We start from the raw sequence: 6,418 nt of genomic DNA on the forward strand, positions 1-6,418 counted from the left end.
AACAGGAGAAAAGAAGAAAGAGCAAAGAATGAGATCAGAGACTTATGAGTGAGAGAACCGTGTATACTTACAAACTTCAGAACTGAAAGTTCTTTTCCCTGGAGTAGACACAGAAAAACCATGGACCTAAATTATGTCATCTTTACTTATTTGTGTCTCTCAAAAGTTCTTCCTAGCTCCGTGCATGACGTCGGAACATGATTTGGAGTAAGATCACCCAGGGAATAATCTTGCTTTCACTTCTTGGACCTGGAGTTGGGGGAACCTCCTTCTATTGGTGCGACATGGATATACTTTGCTCATGAGACCTGGGAGGGGGTGGAGGGGAACCCTGTGGACCTTATCGTTATCCATTTGGCGATATCTGCACAATGTCATCTTTCAGAGCCTCATGGGTCCATGGCTCTTTGTCTATATAAACATCACCAGAGTGTGCTCTCCCTTCAGAGCTCCAGATTTCAAGGAAACTCCAGCCCCAAGATCAGAGCAACTCAGACTGCTCTCATGCTCATGACCTGTTTTTTTCCACTTTTACTGGGCACATTTCATTTTCTCCTTCTGCATAGGCTCCCTCTTGACAAATAATTACACCATATTAAATATTTTTCAAAAAGATTTTATCTATTTGTCAGAGAGAGAGAGAGAGGGCACAAGCAGTGAGAGCAGTAGGCAGAGGCAGAGGGAGAAGCAGGCTCCCTGCTGAGCAGGGAACCTGATGTAGGACTCGATCCCAGGACCCTGGGTTCGTGACCTCAGCTGAAGGCAGACGCTTAACTGACTGAGCCACCCAGGCATCCCCACCATGTTAAATATTAAATTATCTCTGACATTTTGTTACCCTGGTCTCAGCTCCTTTCTGACGATCAGCGGGATGCCCTCCTGACTCACAGCTGCAGTGCTCACTGAGGAATTGGGAAAACTGTTTTTTATATTGATTCCATTTGTAGCTAAAGGTACATCACATAGCATTATTTTTTTTTGCCCAGCACAAATTCTGTCCAGCATAAATTAGAAGTGTACTGTAGAACTAGTAGGCTAATCTGGGTCTTCCGAGAAGCAAACAGCAAGACGCAATGAAATGTGCAGAGATGTGGTGAGGGCAAATGCCTTCAAGAAAATAGGGAGGGAGCCAGGAAAGATGAAGAGCCAGCTGTGTGATCCTGAGTGAAGGACAGATAGTACAAGTTGGGTGAAAGCATCCTAGACCAGCTTCCAGACTAAGGAGAGTTGAACAAGGGAGTTCTGGAGCTAAATTTGGCCATGAGCAAAATCCCTGGAACACCTCCAAACCCACTTTAAGAGACTAGCATAACTTTGATACCGAAATCGGAAAAAGAACATTGTAAGATAAGAAAATCACAGGCTAGCATTGCTCATGAATGTAGATGCAACAATTATAAAGAAAATATTAGCAAATGGAGCACAACAATATTAGCAAATGGAGCACAACAATATATAAAAAGGATAACATTTATTCCAGAAATGCCAGAAGGGCTTACTATTCAATAAATCAAGGAATATAATGAATCTCATAGAGACAACGAAAGGAGAAAGTACATACATTCATTTTAATAGAGCCCTAAACACACGCGACAAAAACCAACCCCTAGTCATTAAAAATATAAATAAAGGGGCACCTGGGTGGCTCAGTGGGTTAAGCCTCTGCTTTTGGCTCAGGTCACGATCTCAGGGGCTCAGGTCACGATCTCAGGGTCCTGGGACGGAATCCCGCATCGGGCTCTCTGCTCAGTGGGGAGCCTGCTTCCCCCTCTCTCTCTGCCTGCTTCTCCGCCTTGTGATCCCTCTCTCTGTGTCAAATAAATAAATAAAATCTTTTAAAAATATATAAATAAAATTTCCCAGGAAAATTATAATAGAAGATAAGTTTCTTCATATGATAGAGATTAACTACAGGAAAATCACTGTTAACATCATATTCAATGCAGAATTTGTGTGTGTGTGTGTGTGTGTGTGTGTGCGTGTGTGTGTGTGTGTCTGCAGATGATCTTTATTTCTCCTGCTTCTCTGACCCGATGGGGGGTTTGGGAAGTTCAACTTGGGATTCATTTTCTTTTGGCTCTTTCTCTTCAGCCTTTCTCTTCTTCTGCTGGGGGAGAGGAAGGAGGTCCCTTTTTTGAACCTGCAAGCCAGGCTCCAAAAGCTGACCACAGAGAGCCCAGGAGGATGTTGGATGACGTGGAGAGTCCAGTGCCCCCACGGACTGCAGCGCCGCCACCAGGCTTCCGGCAGCCACCCCACCCCCCTTGGCTACGGCGGCAGCGGACGTCATCTTGGCCGCTAGCGAGGAAGCGGCGATTCCGGCGCGGGGGAAGCCCACGGCGCCCTTCACCGCGGGCACGACCGCCACCGCCGGCACTCCTCCCACAACAGCGCCCGCCGCCGGTTGCATCCCAGAAACTTCTTCCACCTCCCTGCGCAGCTCCCAACAGACGTTTATCATCATCATTTCTACTCAGCATTTTTCTGGAGATTCTAGCCATTATGAGAAAGTAAAAAAGGAAGGAAAGAAAAGAAAATGGAATGAAATACAATATTTTTTTAGTCATCATTAATAACATTGTGTGTGCAGAAAACTTGAAAGAGTGAAAAAGAAATAAAACTAGCAAGTTCAGTAGATGGAAGGTCAATTTAAAACTAATTGCCTTCTACATATTCACAATAAATAATGGAAAATTTTACTAAAAACTTAAAAATCAAATCTATAAGAAAAAAATAAGTCACTTATGCTTTCTCCATTGAAAACTATAAAACATTGGTATACATTAAAGCTAAATAAATGTATAAGAATCCCATGTTCATGGAAAGAAAAACTCATTATGTTTAAAATGTCAATTCTCTCCAAATTCTACTTTTTAAAAATTGAAGTATATGTCAATGGGTGAATCACTGAACTCTACCTCTAAAAGGAATAATATACTATACCTTCATTAACTGAATGTAAATAAAATGAAATTTAAAAAAAAATGAAGTGTAGTTGGCTGTTACATTAGTTTCAGGTGTAAACATAGTAATTTGACAACGCCATATCATATCCTGGGCTCACCATGAGTGTCTACCATCTGGTTCTGTAAAACACTGTTATAACACCATCAAGTGTATTTCCTATGCTTTGCCTTTTATTTCCATGACTTACTCATTTTATACCTGGAAGCCTGTATCTCCCACTCCCCTTGACACGTTTTGCCTAACTTCCCATCCAGCTCCCCTCTGGCATCCAGTAGTTTCTTCTTTGTATTTCTGGACCTGTTTCTGGTTTTTGTGTGTTTGTTCATTTGTTTTGTCTTTTAGGTTCTACTTATACGTGAACTCACATGGTATTTGTCTTTCTCTGTCTGATATATTTCACCTAGCATAATACCCTCTAGAAGACCATCCATGTTGTCACAAATGCCAAGATTTCATTCTTTTTTATGGATCAGTAATATTTACACATACCATTCACCTTCTTTATCCATCCTTCACTTAGGTTGCTTCCATATCCTGGCTTTTGTAAATATGGCTACAATAAACATAGGGGTGAACATATCTTCCTCAAATCATTCTTAAGTTGCAGTGCAATTTGGATTAATATTCCAGAGTGTGTGTATAGACTAGTAAGCTTATCCGAAGGGGAAGGGGCAGAGGGAGAGGGAGAAGCAGACTCCCCACTGAGCAGGGGGCTCCATCCCAGGACCCTGAGATCATGACCTGGAAGAATTTGAAGGGTAGAGGAAATACTTTCCCTCCACTTCACCGGGAACCCATGGAATCTATGTGAAACCCCAGACCTACGACCAATGGCATGACTCCCAGTGGAAGGAGAGGTGGAGGGACACACATCTAGATGCAGAGAGGTATGGGCAGAGCCTAGGGGACATGGGAGTGGTGCTGAGGGGGAACACACTGAAAGAGAGACTGACCAGAAGAACACATATCAAACAGGGGAAGGGAGCCCTGGTTGGGAGTGAGGAGCATATGCTCTTGTGTCAGAGTCTCTGGGTTCATGCTCCATTCAACCATTTACTTACTACTTATGAGCATTGGAGAAAAAGAATTAGAAACAAAATCTCCTGCCAATCTACGAGACTTAGCTATAAAAGTAAAAGGGAAGGAAAACACTTATTATCTAAAAATATTCAACCTTAATGTGATGTGCATCATAGCCAAACTACTAAAGAGATTGCAAGAACGGGAAAAAAAAAAAAGCTAATTTTTTTGATACAGCCAAGCAGACACAACACATTACATACATGTTCTCAGGATAATGATAGTTTGCCCTAAGTCAGAAGTCCTCATAGTACCATTTGTCACACACAGTGAGTGCATCCTACATTCATCTGGTTTGGATGACACCATGTAAATGAATTGGCTTTATCCAAAGATAAGAAGTTTCTCGATCTTCATGATAGGATTTAGCTTTATCATTTGGGAATCAGGTCCTCCTGGAAGTGGGGTTCCTAATCTCCCATAAAAGCTGGGAGTCAGGGACCCCATCTACTTTCAGAATTATGTAGCAAAAAGTGGCTCACCGTTCCCTGAAAAAAATACTCTTGGGTTGCAAAATGGGTAAGAACCTTATTTATATTAAAAAAAATTTAGTTACATCTCAAAGGGGCTGAGAAAAAATTTTCAAATTTTTTGTTTGTTTGTTTTTAAAGAAAACACTCCAAGGAAAGGGAGCGTGAGACATCTCTCTTTTGCACCAGGGAACTTTACTGATTTTTTCTTTTGCCTTTAGAAGTCTCATTGGGCAACTCAGGCCTATCCTCCGTGCATGCAGGTCCTCATTCAAAATTGGGGATGAAAACAGTACTCACCTCAAAGGGATTTTTTTCATGCGTTATGCAAGTATTTCTATCAGGTTGCCAGTACAGCTGTAGGTAATGCTAAAGAAGACAATATTCAGTGGCGCTTGATCAAGGCAGTAAGGCAGACTTTGTTCAGGACCTCTGTGGAGAGCAGAGGGAAACGCTGGAATGGGATTTTACAGTGATGGAGGGAGAAACTGGGCTCAATTCAGGTCACAGCAGGGGCAAGTGGAAACTTAGAGCCAAGTGGCACAAGGGGGCTCAGAGCAGAATTAAAAATTACTACCAGAAAACAACACAGGTTAGGATTTCTGTCTTTACTTGACCCATCAGGATTCTTACTGAGGACAGGCCACGGTACTTGGATATCACCTGGGGGGTGACAGGGGACCAGGAACCTGAACAGATTGGAGGTGGGGATTTGGGTCTGGCTGACTTGGCAGGGTTCTTGCTTAAACTAGATCTTGCAAGAGAGCGCACATAGGAGTCTAGGAGAAGTTTGAGGAGGCTGATTAATTTTTGCTCAAGTAAAGAATTTTTGACAGTAATAAGGATACCTCCCCCAGAACATGAGGGGAAATCTTGCCTTTTCAGACTCACACATTGCTGCTATGATTTCATGAAAAATAATTCAAATCTCACGTCTAAGCTCAACCCTTTGCTCATTTTTATTTTTATTCCTTTGCATCAGGGATGGGAAAGTTCATTCTTGGGGTAGAAAGTTAGTCTAGATAATAGAAGTTGGGGTTATTGAAGCTTTGTAGGGCAAAACTTCTGATCTATGACAACAAAAAGAGGAGTCCTTCCAGTTTTCCAGTTCCATTTGCCTTTAATAGACAAGGAATAAAATAATCCCTTGCAGGCCCCTGGGTGTCTGAGTCTGTTAGGCTTCTGCCTTCTGCTGGGGTCATGATCCCTGTCTGGGCTCCCTGCTCAGCGGGGAGCCTGCTTCTCCCTCTGCCTCTCTCCCTGCCCCCACCCAGGCTTGTGCTCCCTCTCTCTCAAATCAAAGATAAAATCTTTTAAAAACACAAAAACAGAGAGAAAAACCAACAGCTAGCAGGAAAGATCTCTAAGCCCTGAAGTCAGCAGAATACGCCACCCCAAAATATGCCACTTGGGTATATTAAGTCTGCTGAGCTGTGGGCACTTGGAAAATAGGAAAGCAAGGAGAGGTGTCCTCAAACCTCCCTCCCCAATCGGCTTAAAGACAGATTCTTCTAAAGGAGCTCAATTGTCATAAATTATCTCCCTGGGAGTTTCATCAACCAGGGAAGACTGGCTCTCGTCACAGGAGAGGAGAGAGGAAATGGACACCATACCCAGGCAAACTTGATCAAAAACTGTCATACCTCCCAATTATGCTTCTAAGGTCCATTTGTCTTTCTTAAAAATCATCTACCTTCTCCTAAAAGGCCAATACCCCCAGTACCCTTGCTCCAGTACAATGGTGTTTATTTAGCCCAAGTTCCAAGCCACCTCGGAGAGTGGCTCAGTTTTCTCTGGGAGTCTTCTATGTGTACATGAGGAATAAGGGATAATAAATGCTTGCCTGATTTTCCCTTGTCCGTCTGTCTTGAATCAGAGCGTTCCCAGCCTGGAACTCAGAG

General features: G+C 42.8%; 1 pseudogene; it reads right to left on the minus strand.

Annotated features, from left to right (window-relative positions):
- Positions 1–1,988: 1,988 nt before the first annotated feature.
- On the minus strand, positions 1,989–2,410 carry LOC116870018 (annotated as a pseudogene).
- Positions 2,411–6,418: the final 4,008 nt, after the last annotated feature.

The sequence above is a fragment of the Lontra canadensis genome, unplaced genomic scaffold (genome assembly GCF_010015895.1).
Source record: "Lontra canadensis isolate GAN:19392208 unplaced genomic scaffold, GSC_riverotter_1.0 scaffold21, whole genome shotgun sequence".
NCBI classification, from domain to species: domain Eukaryota; kingdom Metazoa; phylum Chordata; class Mammalia; order Carnivora; family Mustelidae; genus Lontra; species Lontra canadensis.